The sequence below is a fragment of the Aotus nancymaae genome, unplaced genomic scaffold (genome assembly GCF_030222135.1).
Source record: "Aotus nancymaae isolate 86718 unplaced genomic scaffold, 86718_ANA_hifiasm-v0.15.2.pri h1tg000014l, whole genome shotgun sequence".
Classification (NCBI taxonomy): Eukaryota; Metazoa; Chordata; class Mammalia; order Primates; family Aotidae; genus Aotus; species Aotus nancymaae.
Genome location: NW_026988425.1, coordinates 26,760,862 through 26,783,241, shown reverse-complemented (window position 1 = coordinate 26,783,241; position 22,380 = coordinate 26,760,862). Strand labels below are relative to the sequence as shown.

Sequence of the window (22,380 nt, the reverse complement as noted above, 5' to 3'; positions counted from 1 at the left end):
AAATTAGTGTTGCTGTTCTTGTTCTTCCAGTTTATTAATGAACTAATAATCTAAACATAAAACCTGGATCAATCTGAAAATTGAACACAGACACGTAATTTCATTCCTTTCTGATAAACAAATAAAAACAATTCAAAAAAGAAGAAATTACCAATAAAGAAAAAGATAGTTAGATTTTGGAAGCTTGAAAGCAGATTTAAAAAAAAAGTGTTTGCTGGGCGCAGTGGCTCAAGCCTGTAATTTCAGCACTTTGGGAGGCCAAGGTGGGCAGATCATGAGGCCAGGAGATTGAGACCATCCTGGCCAACATGGTGAAACACCATCTCTACTAAAAATACAAAAATTAGCTAGATGAGGTGGTGCATGCCTGTAATCCCAGCTATTTGGGAGGCTGAGGCATGAGAATCACTTGAACCCAGGAGGCGGAGGTTACAGTGAGCCAAGATTGTGCCATTGCACTCCAGCCTGGGTGACAGAGTGAGACTCCGTCACAAAAAACAAAAAGTATTTTACCAAGAAAATCTGATGTTAAATTTTTAAAGAAGCTAGATAACCTGATCACTATCCCAATGGAAGAAGGTTTGTGATATAAATACATTATGATATAGGTTCAAAAGCTAATAGTAGGGTTTTAATCTTAATTTGAATACATGCATGTTCATTATGTTATTATTCTTTAAACTGCATGTATTTTATACCCTATGTCTGAAACATTTTAAAACAAACAATAAATAGAAATAGACATGAAGTATGAAGTACACTTTGTGCTTTTCTTTCTACGTTTCTTCCATTTTAAAAGAACTTCTCGTTTTTTTAATTATATTTTATTCAATCATTATTCTTTCAGTTATTTTTTCCTAACAGGTGATGTAAAGACTGTAAGTGATGAACACAGGTGAATTCAAGGAGGGAGTCAGTAAATGTTTGGAAAATTTGTCAGAGCAGAGTGTTTACAGATGGTGAGGTAACCCATTGGGATGAGAATTCGCAAGAATGAGGCAGTAGACTTGGAAGCCCTGAGCAGGTGAGCAAGAGGGCTCTACTGAGTTTCATCACAAAAGCTGAAACTTGAAAAAAAATGTACATACAAAGTTAAAAAGCCAGTTTCTATTAACTAAAGAAAATAAGACACTGTGAAAAAAAAATTATGTCTTTTGATAATGATAAGCCTCCCTGAATGTTAGACTGTGACATGGGTAAGAACACCTGTATCTGTGTGAAGAGCCAAGATGACCCTAGAATTTATGTAACACAGTGGTAGCTGCTGAGACATTATGTCCCAGACCACTCTAATATGAAGTGAAAAAAATCTACTCCCTATGTAATAGAAAGAGTAGAACTCATAGTTGTTTGTGTACTTCCTGCTTTGAGAATGTCTTACGGAATGAAGATAAAGCTGTAAAAAATTTAAAAAAAATTAAGCAAAGTATCAGAAGGTGGATTAGACATACCAACTAGTAAATGTAGTACAAAGCCACTACTATTAGAGCAGCAAGGTATTGTTACAAAAAAGACTGGTGTAACTTTTTTTTCTCACTATTGAAGTGTATGTCTCAAGAAAGACTGAAGGTGATCCAGTCTAGTTCCTTATAAATATGCTGAAAATAAATATCGTGTTTAACATGTCACTATAATTTGCATACTTATGGAACACATTTATCAAGATGAGCCTAGTTGTTAAAGATTGTCTGTGGTAAATATAACTGAAAACTGTGTCATCTAACAAAGTAAAACAGAAATGTTTTGTCAACTAAATGATATATTGGTGCAAGTAATATCCTCTGGCATAGTAGGTAGAGGCTTCATATGTTTAAAACTGGTCCAGGCAAGTCTGATGTGGTAACAAGGGACCTGGCCCTAGACTTCTCCTAGATTCAACTGTGCCTGTGGCTACCTGTCTTACTGAAATAATCCATAATGCTTGAGAGTAGGTAAGATCACTGATTAGTGTCAGTCTAATTTTAAAATTCACTTTTTCATTTCTCTCAGGGAGAATAAAATATAATCCAGTAAGTATAAGAATTTAACACATAAAAAGGTGATATTTTAATTAAAGATTAAGAGTCGACACTTCCTTGAAAAGATAACTGAAAAGGTCAATAGTAAGTTATTAGAGTGAAATTTAGCGAAAGTAACAACCAAAAAAATAAAAAAATTAAAGGGTAAAATCCTCAGGGAACTATGAATTATAGCCTATAGGTAATATAATATTAAATGTCTATTAAAAATATTCCCAGTGCAATGCAGAAATAATATTCTGAACATATTCTTCAAAAAATTAAAAACAGAAACATTAAAAATGTTAGAGAATAATAATTGTGTACTTTATATATGTTCATAATGGATACATATAAATCTTGAAAAAATGAAACTGAATACTAAACAGAATCAGATATTCAGCAGCCCTTAAAACAATATATCAGTTAATTTGTGGAGATTTCTACATTGTTAAGTAGAAAGCAAGATGCACAGAAAATAATGAAATATGCTATTTATTTTTAATTAAAACACTAAAGATAAATACAAACAGCAGATAGAGTAGTAGGTAGATAAATTTTTAATATGACAATGTAGGGTACAGACAATTATCAGAGAGGCTGCTAATTTCTGTCCTTGCATTGGAAAAATGGAGTGGCAAGTAAAAGAGGAAAAAATGGGGAAAGTAAAAAAAATGTAATGTTAAAAAAATGAAGCATTCATGATAAAAGCAATAAGCAGTATGATCGCAATTATTGAAAATTAATTATGTGAACAACTTTAGTTGCATGCTAAAATTATGGTAATAGAAATTGTGTGTTTTCAAATGATTTCACTTTGTTTTCATGATTGTATTCCATGTTATTTGACTTTTCAGATAAACATCCAGCGTTTATGCATAATGTTTTAACGAAACTATTTTAATTTTAAAACAAAACAGGTGACTATGTGTTTTTACGTTTTCATCTTGCCTGAAACCTATTAATCACATAATATACCATTTAATGATCGACCGCTTTGTGCTTTTCCATGTGCTTAGAAGATATGAAGTTGAATAAAACTTTAATAATTTAAAAATATATTTTTCCTTAATGTAGAAATGTTTGTCATTACATTTTTTTTTTTAGAATATTTACCAAACATATTTTGGAAAAGCATTTAAAATTATTTCCAAAAACCTTACCCATGAACCTAAACATTTTTTAGAATGTGCTTTATACATAAAGATCATTCATAATTTTGCATAGCTTTATAAACAATTTTTGGCAAATTATTTATAAATTTGCTTGTTTTTCTAATCTAATTTCTAAAATTTCCATTGTTCTTATATTTAAAATTCTTTTTAGCAAGGAAAAAAAGTTTAGATATATATTCATATCATATAGAAAGTCTGAGGATGAGACTTTTTTTCTAAGGTATACACAATATTCTATTTACCTTTGGTCATCAGTGCCTTAGTTGTGATACACTTTGTTGCTGATGGGACAATTGAAGGTGGCTTTACCGTGTAGTGGTTAACATGATTGGCACTGAACTTAAATAGAAGTGGTTTCTACTCCTGATTGTATCAACTGCCTAAGTAGACAAATAACCTTACCGAGCATCAGTTTCCTTATAACCCATCAAAAAAAAAAAAAAAAAATCTACTTTGTAGAACTGTTTTAAAAAATGATATTTATAGAATGCTAACAGTTATAATTTAAGTGTAACCGGGTGGCAGGACGACAGGGGCTCAGCTCCCTCCCATGCTCACCAGGTGTGTCCAGGTTCTTGGGCTCACTTGTCCCAGGAATGGGGGAAGTGCCTGGCGGCATAGTGAGCTTACCGTCCAAGTAAATATCAGACCCAAAGAGTTTAGCAGAAAGCAAGAGAGAGAGAAAGAGAGAGAGCTCCCACATTGCCCTGGGAGGGGAATCCGAATGGGATATCCGTATAGGAAGAGAGGGAGAGACAGTTCTTACCTTACCACGGCAGGGGATCCCAGAGAGGGAAATCCTATAGGTAAGGGAGCAGGGGGATTTTAACAATGGAGTTATTCCCTCCTCATTCCTGTTCTTGTCCAATTAGATGAGTTCTTTCAAACTTCCTGTGGAGTGATTGATCTTCGACTCTGAGCCTGGATTGATTACTTGGGCCCACAACAGAGCACCTCCTCCCAGGGCTTTTGAGGGGCTTTCTCAACAAAAGAAGTTCACCTGGAATTTCTATCAGGCCTGTGCATGGGAAAGTTAAAGAACTTTACATTTGAAACACCTCTGGTCCCTGGATGTGGGCATGGATGGAAGTATGGCCTTGGGAAATTCCTGCTTTTGAAACACAGGCAATTTTCCTTAACACGGTCCCTCATAAGTATACAATAAAGTAAAGTCTTTGCTATTATTATGATTAGTGCTATTATGACTATTAGTGGTGGCGGCATTAGTCGCAGTCATGGTAGGGTAATAATAGTAATGGTGAGAGTTGTATAAAGGAGATGAGCCTAACTGTAAGAAGAATTTTAAAAACTGTGGGGTCACTATTATAAGCCATCCATATTCTGCATAGTTTATGCACATCCAAGTATAGACTTCAAGGATGTTTTCAACTTTCTGAACAGTCGTCTTCAAGAAAGGCCTGGAATATGTTGAAGCTTCCTGAACAATGAAGAAAAAAGAGTAGCTGAGAAAAGAAACTCCAATACCAAAGTTCTGCTGTTGCTACATTATTGGTATACAGATTACCCCATAAAACAAGATTCCAAGCATCCTAGATTCCATCCCTGCTCCATATTTTATTGCTACAAATACCATAGGTAGCCCCCTTTCCTTTAGCTTTTTACTAAAAAAATTTACATATTCATGCAATCACAGAGTGATAGCAAAACTAGACACTATGTAAGAGTGTGATTTTGATAATAGGTTTCGGGAAAAACCTAAGTAAGCAGAGAAAGAAAGGAGATCTCAGAGAGATAACAAATATAAAAAAAAAAAAAAAAAAAAAAAAAGAAGTGTGGATTCAATGGCAGAGCCTAAAGGAAGGAAGAATAGCTGGCATCGGATCACAGAGAGAAAGACTTAATTGTAGCGATCAGGGCAAAATTAGAATATTTGAAAAAACATATTTTAGAAGTCATACTGGTTTTGCTAATTAAAAGTCTGGGTATTAAGGTCAGGAACAAGCATAACTATGACACACAGCATAAGTTTAAAGCAAAGTTTATCTGGGGAAAAAAAGTAACAGAGAAAATCAATATAATGCTTTTAGTTCCTTAGTTACTTTCTCCATCTCACAGAAAGGAGTGCTTGGGCTAGGTACACAGAAAACGCTCTTGAAGAGAATCTCTACCCTAGGAGAGAGCAGAAGGTACCAAATCCTTTGATCTGTTTGGTTGAGATAAGGGCATCAGGACAAAATGAACATTCTTCCCTCCGATTTTGTCCTCTGGAGGAATCCATTTGCCAGTCATAAAAGACAAGTAGAAACTGAACAGCCTTTCACACTAATCCAGTTTAGTTCTACTGAGTCAAGTCGTTGTTAGTCCACCTTGAGGCATGGAATGGAGAAAACCCATATGGGTGCTCAGAAGAAAAAGAAAATTTTTTTCTTGTACTTAATAGGGTGTGGCCGTAAGATTGCAAACGGAATGGAGAGGAAGAGATGATTATTGGGAATGAGAAAGTGAAGGCAAGGAAGGGGTAGGTGTATCATGGAAGATCGTGTAAGTGGCTGCTAAACTTCTTAAGAATGAGGACAGTCAGAATTTTAAAACAAAATAGTAAAACATAATAAAAATAATAAGAAGTTAACACAGGTATTCAGTTTCAATGAATGAAAAGGAGTAATGATTTGGTCTTTAAATGATTTTGCCAAGTAGAGTTAAACAAGAAATAAGCTAATGGAAGGTACGGAGAAAAGAGGGAAGAAAAGTGCCTCAGCAATGGCAAGACGGAAGATGATCTATTCCAGCTCCAGGCCCTGTTGTACATGGCTCTGAGAATAGTATCATTTTTCTTTTGAGAAATCAAAAATAAAAAAGAATCCTTAGACAACAGCCGGCTTTGATTTAGAACAGAGAGCTGAAGAGAATGTTCAAAGAAAAGTTGAAGGAGTCGAAGGGTTTTGTAGTGTCACACTGAGATCCACCAATGGGGATAATTGGACTGAAGGTATTTCAATAAGATCTTAGGATATTTCAGGCCACAGAGTAATTAGAATTATGGTCATGGTAGATGATTGGAGAAGCTTAAACTTCTGAGAAAACCTGATAAAAGACCAAATGTAAACAATGATGGGATTAATGTCAATAGCTTGCTAGAGAAAAGAAGGGAATTTATCATTTTCGCTTGATTCTTAAGTATAGTTTAATCTTCACGTCGTAGGAGCAAGTCCTTGGTGCCACTGGAAAGGGTTATTTATAGTAGTGACATGCAATAGCTATTGAACAAGGTATTTCAGTTTTAGTTAGAAAGGTGTGAATGTGTGTTACCAAGAGCAGAGGGTGGTCTTAAATTCCGGGGTGCTCCTATGAGTGGTATCATAGCACAGGGAGCTTCTGTCTCAAGATTTTCCTAGTGTAATACCATAAATATGCCTTTATGGGACTGTCTGAAGACTGAAAGACTAATTGTAAGCTTAACAACTCACTTGAGTATAAAGTTTATTTTCTATTTCAGTACAAGATAAACTGGTATTGTGTCTATTTTTTTAGTTTTTCTTTCTCAACAATTTGCAAAATTATCATTATATGATAGAATATATTTATAATCATAAAATGCAAAAAAATGAAGTTTTATATTTGGCAGACATCTATCCATCTTTTTGAACAGTATTAAATAGATGGAGTCCTTAAGTATGAGAATGCATTATGTTCAAAGAAGAGGAAAGGAAAAATATCCATATAATTTCTTTTTCACAATAAGGTAGTACATTCAGTACACCAAATAATTAAGAAAAAGTGAATTCAGGCTAATCTTGGATATTTCACATAATATTTTACATTTACTCCTAATAATTTTTTATGTTTAAATACACAAAAGGAGGGCATAGAGTCTGCTACTATAATGACTAATAGTTTTGTACAAACATATTTGCTAAATATTCATATATATTACTGCAATGATGAAAAGTTGTTTTCATGTGATAAAGAATGCTACCCACATTTGAAAATTTACAAGTAGCTATACACATGATATAAAAGAATTTTGAGAATTCCAAGGTTTAAGTCCTTTGTTTTCAAATGCTGGTTCCATACCAAATGAAAAAGGTAGAAGACCTTTCACTTGGCAACCCCTTTTTTTCCTCCTTTTTTCAGAGTAGTAAAAATAACTTCAAATCAGGATTTAGACTGCTCTGTTGAATTGTGGATTTCACACAAAACAGTCTTTTCCCACAGATGGATTTCAGTGGGAAATAAAATGTATGCAGCATTTTTTAAAGCTTTTATTTGGGAATATTTACCTTAAACGATGATAAAATATTTTGTTTGGTTCCTTTTTCCCACTTTACATACATTACTTTATCTCAGTATTAATAAAGAGGCTTCTATAATATGTCGTTTTATTTAAAGGAGAATGTAGACCCAGAAGACATAATTCTAAAGGAGCCTGTGAATTTTAAATTAAGTGTCTTTGCCTCAAGAAAACAGTCTTAGGCTCCATGAAGAATTCACCAAGCTGTCTTAACCACTTGAAATCTATCTAGCCCTGGGAATATGCATCAGGCTTAAATTCTTCCTTCTTTTTCTTTATTTATGGATGAACAAAACAAAGTGTTTATGGATGAACAAAACAAAGTTCTCTCTTTTGCCCACCTCCTATACTTCAAACACAGAATTATTTAAAAGCCATTCACTCCATGTTCAATTACCACGCTGTAATAGTGTCACATTTTATTTGGGTATATGTAAAATTGTATTTTTTTAAACATTTGTTTTCCTTTTCAAGAAATGAATTTTCATAAAGCACAAGTCTCAGATAGGTACCTCTATTATCTATACTTCATAGATAAACTTTAACATTGGGGGAAAAAAGAAGTGGAATTGTTTTTTCCATTGTCATTTTTCCTTTGAAGCATTAAATAGGATATTGATATTTTTTCACACTTAAGCTATTTACTTACTGTGACTTAACGAGCCGTTATAAAGTGAGCCATATTCCCACCGTGCATTTCATACAACTATTACTAGAACTTCTTTTCAGAAGGATTTATCTACTAATCAATAGCTTTCTTATTGTGCCATTTCCAGAAGTACTAAAGAGACTTCTCTCTGAAGCAGCGTTTGACTCTTGCTTTGGTTTACCCTAAGAGTTGTGAAATGTACAACAGGGATTCTAACAGGTGGATCGTGTAGTTTTTGTGATGTGGCTGTGGTCACCATTATTTGTGGTTATTTCCAGGGAAGATGAAACTCATTCAATTGCATTATCAAGTAAAAAGCAGAGTCGTTCTAGAAATATAAAATTATTCTTAAAATCATTACCTTTACTGAAAATGAATATGTCAATCATTAATGTTTAGATGTTCAACAATGTTTCTAAAGGATTATTTTAGATTATTAACTCATAAAGTCACAGAGAAAAATTCATCGTTATCAATGATAAACATTATCTGGATTTTTTCTTTTCTTATTCTTAAACTTGACATTTTGACACTGAATTGAAATAGGTAGTAGTACATTCTGCAGAAACCAAACACAAAATTCCTTTTTGAGCAACAGCACTCTCCCTGTGATATATGTTTTCTACAGATGATTTACAGGTTACACGCTGTGACCTCTCTCCCAATTGCAAACAGATTAAGGAGAGCTGATTAACCGAGACTAAAAACACTGGGTTGTTTTCTCTTATGTGGGGTCTTCGACAAAGCCCTCCTTTCTGAGTCCTCCCACTTCATTCGCTTTCAAATCACTGTGCCCAAAGAGGTCTTCACTCCCCCAAGCCCAAACCTGGAGCCCTGCAGCGCCATCAGCGGCAGTATCTCCCTATTTGAGGGACGTCTCTTATTAATCAGAAACGCTGAATGGAAACCAATCAGATAGAGAGTTCCTTTGGCTTCAGCTTCCTGCCTGTCTGAGTTAAAAGTGATGCTCGAAGAGAAATCCACACTGAGATGCATGAAGATTCCGCTGTGAAGATACTATAAAAAGAGAAGAGAAGGACCGAGACAGAAGCAACGACGGAATTGTCAGTGCTGAGTAGTGCTAAACTCAGTTCCATTGTTAAGCAAGGTAAGTGTTATTTACTTTGCTTGACAATATATGCTCTTCAGTTTTTGCTTTCTTATAACGAAGTAGTACAAATATTGCTTTTCTCCTAGTTGCTATATTTTGCTCGCTCTCTCTCCCTCTCAACATTTGCAAGCACGTAAGAATACATTTTATAGTATTTGAATAAAATGTTTATAGGCTCAGTGAGAAAACTTGCAACATTTGCTTCTTATTTTACTTTTACAAAGCTGATACCTACTCAAGCTCTATATATAGTCCTCAGATTTGCATCTGGAATATTGTTGTAAAAATAAAACTAAACTTAAAATTGTATCAGTTGATTGTGGTGGTTTTCAATTACTCACATATTTGTGTGTTCATGTATGTGAATGTTATATTAATTTGAAATGGACGCTGATCTTCTCATAACTTTTGTTTAAATTATTTGAGTCAAAACTGTCAAAAATAAGGGCATTTTTATTCATAATTGAATAAGAAATGCTTTCTTTATTTTCAATATTATAAATGAAATAAAATATGAATAGTAAAAATGCCACAGATGCATATTGGATGTCAGGATTAAGGTGATCACTTTACCTGGTAAGAGCTTTCTTCACAGATTCGTGGCTGTCACTCAGATCAGCACTCTGACTGTATATGTCTGTTAGCTATAATTGCTTTCCATTATTGTAGGCAAATGTGTCTTAATATAATGAAGACTAGATAAAAGCCACAGGAGAGGGATAGTGTTTCTAAGCCAAAATTGACATTTACAAAATTCTAAGTGATATGGGAAATGCATTGATTTGGTGGAACATTGTTTTATTGTGTTTTCCATCTCATGCTCAAGATCACCATTTACATCAAATAAATTTTTGCAAGCATTCTCATCTCAAAAAAGCCTTGATTTTAGCAATAAGGTCATCAAATTTTTTTTTTATATTGACAGTTAGAAACTGTTACCAGGGTGAAATTCTCATAATCTGGTTTAAATAATAACAGTGTAATAAAAGGAAAGTTATCAACTGTAGTAAATAAGTTTACATTTATTTGTATCATCAACTTTTGATGAGAATGTAATGAACTTCGGATTTGGGGAGAAATTGGTGGTTTATTGGGGAGATGTGTTGTCATTTTATATTTTATGTTATAGATATATGAAATTCCTAATTTTTTTTTTTTACAAGCTTTCTAAAATCTTTGTAGCATGGAGAACGAATGATTTTGCAAATCAGAAAAAGTGGTAACTTTTGCAAACAGTAGGGAATCTTCCTTCAGCTCCCTTTGCTTTATGAATTTAGAAGAGTTACCCATCTTTAGTCACAGTTGTTTAAGATGAATTTGATTATTCAAGGTTCTCAATTTTGTAAAAAACCTCCTCCTACATTCTATAGAAGATGTATCCTATTTTTCAGATTCAGACACTACATCATTGCCTAGGCAATGCTATATCAATTATGAGATACATTTTTGCAACTGTAAAACTGGCTAATCCAGGTTTGAAACAGATCTTTTGAAAGATAAGGAAGATGAAATAACATGCTGTTACAGCACTTAGCACCAAAGAACTTGAACGTAACATAAATAGCATATGTTTGTAGTCTTGTCACCAAACATGTTATGGGTTCAACTAAAGTTTTTTCAAAGGAAGAGTACATAAATAATTATATGCACTTAATAGATATATGCTGACATGTTGAAATACCGTCATCCCTATGTGTGTTTTGAAAAATGGAAATAAAATGTAAAATAGGTTTGATGTAAAATAAATTAAGAGAAATTTAATTATGGAAATAAATAAAAAAAATACTTTAGAGAAAGCCTAGAGTAGTATGAATTTAAGAGTAATTCACTAAATTTAAGTCAGATAGATTTGATAGTACTAATAAAAACAATAGTCTTATGAGATAATTTTTCTAGAATAAAAAAATATTTTTCTTTTATTACAGTATTTGATAGTTTTAAAAACATTTGACATGGTTTACATAATTATGCTACTGTTCTTGCATTCATTGCATAGTGGAAATAAAAATGTCTTATACCATTGCCTGTCTTTAAAAAGATCACAATATCAAAGTGGATCTTGAAATTGCTCTTTTAAATGTTGTGTTGCTCAACTTGATAAATCATGTGTTGAATCAGAGTTCATCTGAACGTCACCTGGCATGGAAAGATTTCTTCTGGTGTTTTCCTGTAACCCCTATACATGTCAAGCTTAGCCAATGCAGTGTCCCTTTCAGGGTACATTCACCAAGTAAGATTTTTAAAGTAAAGTTAATTAGACTTTTTTTTTTAATTTTACTGGCTTAGCTCTATTTAGGTATCAATAGTGATATCAAGCAGATGCTCCTTTCCCATGGTATTTCTATAGTGTATTGGTGTAGTTAATAAGAATGCTTTAGAGACTGTCTACCAATTATGTAATATATGAAATGCAATTAATGTGGCAACATATAGTATGCAAGAAAGTATAAATTAAGGTGAAAGTTAATTTAAAAAATATGTGTGAATATGTCATGAATACACATTGGTTGTAACTTGTTCTCTATGAAAAGTAAACAGCTTAGATAGATAATTATTCAACATTAATGCAGATGCTTCACTATAACTTATTATTAATTTGCTACATTCTTCAAGACTAATTTGTTCACTCCAAGCCACATTTAAATATGATGTGCAAATAATCTTGGATTAGAAAAAAAATGATACCTTAAAAAGTGTTCAGTATAACACTTTTGACTTCAAGGACACACACACATGAACACACACAAGTCAATAGCAATATTAACACAGAGTAATTTTGGTTCATAGTGAGATTTTTGGTAATAAAAACTCTAGTTAGTTTCTTGGGTATTTTACCTTGTAAATGATCTGCTTAAAGTTGAATTCTCTTAAGGAAGAAGAAAGCATGCTAAACAGGATCAAAGGACATTGATTTAAAATGAGCCTTGTTTGTTTTCACCTGATGCTAAATGTATAAATATGATCATTTTTATTGTAGAACATAAAGCATGTTTCCTAAGATAAAGCAATTTCTTTCTCTGTATCTTGTATATTTGTTTTCAGAAACAGTTGTCTTTTTAAAGATACTTCAAATAGCTGTCAAGACCCATGACATTATCTTATTTAGGTGTTTACATAAAATTTTGGAATTTTAGAAAAGTAGTTTTAACTCTTTCCATGACTAATTTTACACATAAAAAAGCAGAGGTTTAGAAAGATCAGGCTACATATCCAAGACTGTCAAGTTATATATATATATAGGCAATACTATGTGGAAATGTATATTAAGTCATGAACCTCAAATTAGAAATATAGAAAACTACATAAAGATAGATGATAGACAGATAGATAGTTGATAGATATATACATAGATAGATGATGGATTGATAGAGAAATACATAGATAGATAGATAGATAGATAGATAGATAGATAGATAGATAGATATAGCTTGTTGAAAACAATTATGGATTGTTATAAATAATCTAAAAAATTTCTTTTATTTCTCTTATGAGTAATTTCAATTTTTCTGCCTGGAAGTACCATTATCTTCATTATTAAAATATGGTAAGGAGTGTACAGTGAGGAAAATGTCTTTATAGCACTCTTATACATTTCCATAATAGCTTTAACATGTTAATGCACTTATTCCTAAATTTAGCACTAGTAAGGCATGGTCTTCTAGCCGCAGTACAAATGCAAAGTGCCTGAAAAAAAGCAGGATCTCTGGAGCCTGACCAAGAGATTTCATATTAACACTTTCAAGAAACACCTCTCCAAACATAAAAGTCATTATAATGGATCTCATTGGCTATGAAGGGAAAGTGGAAACATCACGGGGTGTTGTGGCCAGATGCTCTGTGTGAGAGAGAGAGAGAGAGAGAGTGTGTGTGTGTGTGTGTGTGTGAGAGAGAGAGAGAGAGAGAGAGACAGAGAGAGAGAGAGACAGAAACAGAGATGTATTATTTATTTATTTATATTTTAGGAAGAGAAGTTAAAAAAGAAAAAAGAAAGAAAAGAGCTGAATATTTTCTTAAAGTTACGTTCAATGTTTTTCTGAGTTTTTTTCCCCCATCCTATTAATTTAGCAAATTAGAAACCAATTGCAGGAGAAATAAGTGTTCTTCTATAGCTTTTATTTCTCTTGATGAGCAAGATAATCTTTGGTCTCTCTAATTGATTGATGAAACACCAGAGCATATGATTGTTTCATAAATATGGATTAAAAACCCAGCCTCTCATATCAGATTTTGAAATTGGCTCTACAATTCTGAAAAGCGTGGATGACTTCATTTTAATTTCTACTCCAAATACTAATTCAGTTTACAAGGGAAATAGTAGTAACTAATAGTTATTATTTAAATTTCAATATAAAAGATTGAACATGTTCATTAATGTGTTGGATATTGGAAGAAACATATATCTAATAGAATTTGTATTAGACTATGCTGCGCTTGACATGCTTTATGTATTGTTAAAACGGTTTCCAAGACATAATAGACTCTTTCCTCCTGTTTTGTAAAATAAGCTCTTTAGAAAGTCATACAAAAAAAAATGATATACACAGGAAGCTGTGTAATAGGGGAGACAACAAATAATGCATATAACAAAGTGTAATCCAGGCAAATGAGCAACAGTAATTCACTTCCTGGGTCAAAAGACATGATATAAAATATACTGCTTTTATAAAACTGGGCAATCAGTCTTAAAAGTTTTCTAAGGGAGTTTTCACCAATCAACCAACTCTAAAATGTATTTGTTTTTTTCTACCAAAGCAGTTTACTGTAGTAATAGTACATAATTTCTAGAAATGTTTTAAAATATTCATGTCTATATGTTATAAATACTCCATAATATAAAGAATACATAAAAAATTTATTTTTAAAAATTTTAAAGATAGTTAAGCCACAGAGGAAATGTAACTATTTCCCGTTATGGAAAACTTAACAGCTTCAGAAACTTAACAGAAATTAAGAGAAAACTTAGTTCAAATTCCAGAGTAACAACTATCTATCTATCTATCCATCTATCTATCTATAACTTTATATTGTTATCTGTATATCTACATATATCTGTGTTTTCATTCATATTTCTGTATATCTGTAGCTGTAGCTATGTCTGTGCGTTTGTGTGTGTGTGCATCCAGAATACATATGGAAAACAGAAAGAAAGCACAACCAATTAATTCAAAAATTGTGAACATTCAATATTCACATAAATTAATTATAATATTTAATTATTACAGGGGTATAACATGAGGAATGAAAATAACTTTTATTAGGCAATTTTAATTATATTATGAACAAATGATAAAATACCATTTGAATATTTTTTATTTTGGGAAAATTTTAAACTCATACTCCATCTACTGTGGTTGACTTGGATAATTTTTTAATAGGGAAAATTAAAATTTTTATTTTTTCAACTGTATCTAGAAATAATTATTCTTTATTGATTTTCACAATTCTTGAACACCTTACAAAAAATAAAATATTTTTACCCACTTTTACAGTAGATAAGAAAATTGTTATATAAAGTAGAAGTCAATGCTATTTCAAACTATACTTATATAAAAAGTAGATAATTATTATCAGAAAATAAAATTCTTATAGTTTTACATTTGTCAAGTATAATACAAAGCAAACACATTATAAAATAAAATGTTTAATTATAAATTTGACTATTTTCCCTAAAAGTCAATAGGCTCTTAAATATTTGTTGTAGTTCTAGATAAATTAGCAATTTGCTTGACTGTATATTTACTTTATATTAAAAATATGATAAAAAGATTAAATAGTATTGCTTTTTTCTAATATGCAATATATAGTAATTCATAAAACAGTGAAGAGAAGTATTTTATTATTACCACTCCTTCTAGCTTAATGTCACAACTTATTTATGTTACAACTTAATAAAGCATTTACACATGTATTAAGCAGGGATTGGAATAAGTTCAACTGTTGAAAGAGAGAAAATAGTTTTCTGTCTCCCCCAAGTTTTGCCAGTTTATCTAGATGATGTAACATATTAGATATGGTTTGAATTCAGCTTTTTTCATACAATAGCATTAAATAAGATTCAGATGTATATTTTGGTCAATACATAATTTTCCAAAAATTAAATAATTAACTTACTATAATAATGATATGTATGCTTATTTATACAAATAATATTTATCTGTCTTTTTTATTTGGTTTAGAATCAGATTCCTGATACAATCACTAAGTATGAAGAATATTATTTAACTTAGAATAAACAAATAAACTAAACTCTGTCTGTTGAAGTCTTACCTTGAGTACGTTTTTAAACACACATTCAGGAAATAACAAAATGTTATTTCAGAGTAAAAATGTCACTTACATGTCTTATATTTTATATCTTAATGATCATAAATTGTACTCTTCCTAAATTACAAGAAATTGTGAGTAAAAGGTTTATATAGAAAAAGTGTGAGAACATTCTAACCCAGATTGAAAATTCTACTTAGATTATGGATTGGAAGAAATGTATCATAACCACTTAAAAATAATATTTTGCTCTATAAAATATGAATTTGAAAGTATATCTTGAAAGATAAGTAACTATTTTTATAATTATAATTAATTTTAGTTTAAAATACAAAGTTCTATTAAAATACAAATGATGAATAGCAGTAATAAAATACTCTTTAAAAATATTATAAGATTATTTCAGCACATTAAAATAGAGAGTTTTTATCAATAGTCTGTTCATATTTATAAATCTCTCTATATATAGACAGCTAGATTATATAAATATGTGTGATATATCTTCCCTTCACAACTTTGGACCTATGACCTGTGTTAAACTTGGTTTCTCAATAGCTAACTATGTCAGATTATTTTATTTAAATAGGAATGTAAGGTTCAACTTTGGAAATCATTTGTTATTTTAGAAAATTAAGAAGAGAACTTTTCTGATAGAATATCTTGAAATGTATGTGTCAGCAAGCTACTGGGAATTCATAAGCATTTATACCCAAAGATTAATGTTGAAACCTACAGAGACCAAATGACAGAATGAAGACAAGAGAGGGGTGGGATTCCATAGCAGATTCAGTAGCACAGTCACGTAACAGTTTACTTTGAAAAATGTTGCCATCCTAGACATTTTGCTATTCCCAGACCATTAGGCATGCAAGTTTGCTAGTTGACAGATAAAGCATTCGCTTTGGAATCACTGAAACCCTTTATTAAACATGGGCATGAAAATTATTCTATACACCTAAGACTAAACTATGTCTGTTGAAGTCTTACATTGAATAAATTTTTAAAACACATTCGGGAAATAACAAAATGTCATTTCAAAGTAAAAATGCCACTTACATATGTCTTACATTTATATTTCAATGATCGTAAATTGTACTCTTCCTAAATTACAAGAAAACATGAGTAAAAGGCCTATATAGAAAAAATGTGAGGACATTCTAACCCAGATTCTATTTAGATTATGGATTTGAAGACATGCATCCTAATCACTTAAAATATATATTGAGTTGAGTATATATATATATTTTGCATTTTACTTTAGGTTCTGGGGTACATGTTCAGGTCATGCAGGGTTGTTGCATAGGTGCATACATAACCAGGTGGTTTGCTGCCTCTATTCCTGCTTTGACTATATCCGGCATTTCTCCTCATTTAATCCCTCCCCACCCTCCTCACTCACCCCCCACTGTCACTCCCCTTGCCCCCAACCCAACTGCCCCCAGTGTGTGATGCTCCTCTCCCTGAGTCCATGTGTTCTCATTGTTCAACACCCGCCTATGAGTGAGAACATGTGGTGTTTGGTTTTCTGTTCTTGTGTCAGTTTGCTGAGAATGACCGTTTCCAGATTCATCCCAGTCCCTACAAATGACACAAACTCATCGTTTTTTATGGCTTTGTATTTTGCTCTATAAAATATGAATTGGAAAGAATATCTTGAAAAATAAGTAACTATTTCATCATTTTAGAATTCTGTATGTATATATTTAAACAGTATAGTGATTTTCTCTGATTAAGAGATGTTTTATGAACCTTCAGTGATATAAATTTTTCATTAAAATTACAGTTGTATATCATTTATCCAAATGTAATTATGTAATGTTTTATTTATATTTCTTTCTCAGTTTTTGGCTTCTGCTAATCAGCCTTGTATGAAAGTGATCTTTAATTACTTTGGTTGTGGGAAAAATTTAAAAGTATTAAACAATCCACTTGAAAAAGGTAGATTTGTAACCAATTTTAGCATACAGAAAAGAAAGCATATAAATTAAGTTTACAGAAGATATTTTTAGTAGTTAACATGTGATTTAAGATGTTCTCCGTACATATATCTAAAAAAATCAAATAATATACTAAGTATACAATTATATATAGATGTGAAGAATTACTAATTTACTATAGTTACTATGCTAGATTCATGTGCTGAGTGTTACCTGTATTTGTTCCTTTAATTATAATTATAATCTATGAGGAAAGATAGCCATACTTGAATCCTTCTATCTATTTGTTATGCTGTAATTCTAAATCATTCGATGGCTAAAATAAAGTTAACTTAGGTTGCATGCTATCTACTGCTTTCTAGCAAATTGAGCATAAATCTACGGCAATACCTAGAAAGCAGATGGGTCTTGCAATGAACTGTGATGACTTACTTGCTTTTGACCACCTGTGCTTCTTGACTTCAGTATAGCTTTTTTTTTTTTTTTTTTTTTTGCTTTTTTGAATCCCTGCTTCTCCGCTACTTCTGTTTCCATCCGTGCTGCTTTTCTACTTTCCCTGGTTCATTATTCCCTATCCCCACTCCTCCTCTACTTCAAAGACAGACTAAATTTAACTAAAAGTGTTTCTCCTTTTAACTTAGCATTCATTTTGGGAGATTACTCAGTTAATTGCTACAAAAAGTGGCTTTTCCAGATTGAGAAACTCCTTAGATGTGAAAACTGATAAAAATGGGTCAATGTATTTTATGATAAGCTTTAGAAGCTCCTCTCCTCTCCTCTACCACTCCCTACTATGGGAAATGAGGTTTACAGGGAGTTGAGTATTGCCAAGGTCACAATTCACAAAGAAGGGGTAAGTAGGACAAGGTGAAGTACTTTTACTAACAAGAGGGCCTGCCTACAAGTCCAGCAATATAGCCCTGCGTGTATACAGCTGCATGAGGATTTTGGAGAATTGTTAAGAAAAACTGAGCCTTGAAAAGCAAAGGATATCCTTGTATATTTATTACTACTTTTAAAGGAGGTGGAGTGGGTGAAGAAACAAATTGGCAAAACGTTTTTATACTGCCTGCTTGGCCTCGGAAGCCCCAAAATTGATGTATCTAACTTTTCACATTAAGAATCTGATCTTGTGTCTCATTTCCGTGTCATAGAAATGTCAGCCCATCTTTAAATTTGCATGTGTAGGAAGCAATGCTTCTCATAACACCACCACTGAAGTGTGATATCCCAAATGCGTGTAGGTTTGTTGAGAAGTCTATTTGGAATCCTGTATGAGCACTTCATTTTCCTATCTTTCAGACTCACAATCAGGAAAAAGATCTTTAGATTTTTCTGTAATAATGTATTCATCCATCCATTAGCTGATTATTTCGTCTTCATATATTTGAACTTTCTCATTATTGAACGCTTACTATATCTTAGGCACTGTGCTGTGGTGAGGCTGCACCTGCTGCGCTGGGAAGACCACTTTCACTTGGAGACCACTGTTTCAAACAACTTCGGATAGAGATTTCAGATAGAGATTCCTTCCTTCCTTCCTTCCTTCTTTCCTTCCTTCCTTCCTTCCTTTCTTTTTCTTTCTTTCTTTCTTCTCTTTTTTTTTTGAGATGGGCTGTTGCCAGGCTGGAGTGCAATGGCTCTATCTCAGCTCACTGCAACCTCTGCCTCCCCCATTCAAGAGAGTCTTTTGCCTCAGACTCTTGAGTAGCTGGGACTGCAGGTGCACACCACCACACCTGGCTAATTTTTGTATATTTAGTAGAAACAGGGTATCATCATTTTAGCCAGGCTGATCTCGAACTCCTGACCTCGTGATCTGCCTGCCTCGGCCTTCCAAAGCACTGGGATGGCAGATGTGAGCCACCATGCCCGGCCCCTTTCTTTTCATTGTGACAAAAAATCTGCTTACAACTTTCTCTCTCACTTCCCCTCTCTCTCTGTCTTTGTTTTGCCCAGATAGCTTGGAACTGATCTTTATTTCACCTCTATTTAATAGCATTAAATTCATTCAAAGAAAATTCTGTTAGCCTACTATATGTTCTCTTCAGTATAAACATCCCATATTGCTCCAATTCTATGAGAAATATTTTGTAGATCACACCCTATCACTAACTAACCCTGTGTGAAGTGAATTCTCTTTGATATTGCCTCTAAAGTGGAAACAACCCAATAATTACACTGTAATGTTTCAAATTACTTCAAGGTCATGTTTTCATTACTTCTCAATCCTTCTAAACCCTTCATATAGAAAAAAAAAAAAGTTTCCATAATTTGTAATTAACTCTTTTAAAATAAGATGTTGTCAAACTGAGAGAGCTATAACCTTTACTGTACCTTACATTGGTCTTTGCTAGTTAGTCAGTCTTTGGACCATTCTTCTTGAGAAAATTAATACCTCTTTGGCCATATTATTTTAATAACCTTTTAGTTGTTGACCTGGCCAACAATTCCTTCAACTACTGATACATTCTACAAAATGCAATTTTGTAAAGTGAGGATCTGTTCAAGTAATCCTTTCTCTCCTTATCCCTACCAACACGCCATCACATCCAGAAATGTAAGTCAGTACTCTTCAGACTTGAATCTAAGTTTTTGGCAATGCGTTCTTTTCCTGTATTTTATTTTATTTTTTCTGCTATATTCTGAGTCTTAAAAATATGGTTTTTCATTTATATCTATAAACCAGTACCTAAAAATGTACTTGAAGCAGAATTTTGTCAGGAAATACTTGAGGAATTGAATTATCTCCAAGTGCACTTTCAAAATCACTCTAGTCAAAATCTCTCTCGTCAAAACAGACACTACACTTTATGGAAAAGACTTGTCCTTGACTGACTCTGTGCTCTTTTTCATATGATTTCCTCTTATTCAAATGTCGTTCCCAAGTACAGTCCATTACAACAGTACCTATCAATTATTAAAGACTATATTGGGCTGGGTGCAGGGTTCATGTCTGTAATCCCAGCACTTTGGGAGGCCAAGGCTGGCGGATCAGGGGGTCAGGAGTTCAAGACCAGCCTGACTAACATGGGGAAACCTCATCTCCATTAAAAATACAAAAATTAGCTGGGCATGGTGGTGTGTGACTGTAATCCCAGCTACTCAGGAGCCTGAGGCAGAAGAATCGTTTGAACCCAGGAGGCAGAGATTGCAGTGAACCGAGATTGTGCCACTGTACTCCAGCCTGGGCAACAGAGTCAGACTCCATCACAAAAAAAAAAAAAAAAACAAAAAAGATTATATCAGGCCCTATGTAGTGATTTTTTTTTTTTTTTTTTAGTTTTACCAATGATTTTCTTTTTTCTTTTTTTTTCCTTTGAGACAAGGTCTCACTCTATCTCCCAGGTTGGAGTACAGTGGCAGGATCTTGGCTCACTGCAACCTCTGTCTCCCAGGTTCAAGCAATTATTGCACCTCAGTCTCCCACGTGGCATGCCACCATGCCTAGCTAATAAACAGTTCATAAATTAAAGCATTTGTGATCTAAAATACAATTTTATCAGAATGAAAACAAAACTGCACTAGGCTGATAATGTCAGCCCCATGCACATGGAGACCCATGATCTCCTCTAACTCCCACATTAACTTACTCTGTTTTGCTAGTAGGTTATCTTTATTTCTGGGTGCAAATCGTCTCATGTAGAAAATGCAGTAAACAAGAACTTTAGTAGGCAGTATTTTATGATAGGGTAAGGGCAGGTGGAGTCCTGAAGCCAGACATCCTACCTGCAAAGCTAGTTTTACTCTATACCTCATGTGTGAGTTTGAGAAAGTCTTTTAAAGCCTTGGGGCTCCAGGAGCTTCCTGTGTAAAAGTAGGATGGTAACAGTAACTTCATTATAGGGTATTAAAAGGAAACACAAGTGATGGCTTTTTTAATGACTACCATTATTCTTAAGAATGTTATGGGTCAGGTTCTTTATATCTGGGTAAAGGTAGGAGAGAGGTCTAGATTAATTTAATGTATAAAAGCAGGAGAGAGGCCTAGATTAATCATTAATTTTATTGTTCTTGAAATTATATAAGCTAAGTCTGAATGTAAATATTCATATCATATTGTTTCTTAAGTTGACATAATACACAATGGAAATACTTTATATTTTGAACAATTTTGTGTTGCAGGTTTGTATTATCTTGGAGTTAATACAGAATACTTAATATCATAGATAGAAAACTCTACATTTATCTCTTGAAGGTAAAATTAGCACATTACTCATGAGTCTTGGAGATGTGAGTGAATTTTGAAAGTCTTTTAAATCAATAATAATAAAATTTCATAGACTCTCATATCACAATATAACTTAATGCCAAGTATTTAACTTTGTTTTTTTAAATCATTTTTATGACAGCCCCCTTTTAGTTTTTGAATTACATTAACAACTATAAAGTTAATGCCACTGTTGACCTTAAAATAAATACAACTGATAAAAGATGGTACATTTATGTAAGGATTTGACTGTGGTTTGAAAAATGTGATTCTAACAAAAATGGTAACAGTGACTGCATACTTGCAAGTAACATTCACTTAAATTAACTTGAACAGTATATTTGTGGTGAATGTAAATGATTTGCTAGTTTTCCCAATGCATTGTCAACTGTAGTTAATGTTTATAAAATATACAAACATTTATAAAATATACAAACAAATATTTTGTATATAAAATATACAAAATATAATAAATAATATATAATTATATTTTGTATATTTTGTAAATATATTTAAATTTATGTAAAAATATAAATTTAAATATTTTGTATATTTTATATACAAAAAGTTCATTCAAACTTTACTATGCATGAAACATTTTTCTGGGTGCCAATATTATAGCAGTGAGTGTGATACAACTTTTTAATCACAGAAAGGTATTTTCTAGATACAAATAATAAAAAGGATAATTAAATATATTTTTAAATGCTGTGGAAAGAGGTGGTATGATGGAGAGTGACTGAAGAGGTAAGTAGAGCTTCATGAAGGTGGTGAGGGAGTTTTCT

At 32.6% G+C, this 22,380-nt stretch overlaps 1 protein-coding gene across 1 annotated transcript in view; it reads left to right on the top strand.

The window, feature by feature from the left end:
- The first annotated feature begins 8,980 nt into the window (after window positions 1-8,980).
- The window catches only part of CDH9 (cadherin 9), a 151,988-nt gene continuing 138,588 nt past the window's right edge, over window positions 8,981-22,380 (top strand). The window contains exon 1 of the mRNA XM_012459926.2: window positions 8,981-9,181. The gene's annotated coding sequence lies outside the window, so the exon portion shown is untranslated. The remainder of the gene's footprint in view (window positions 9,182-22,380) is intronic.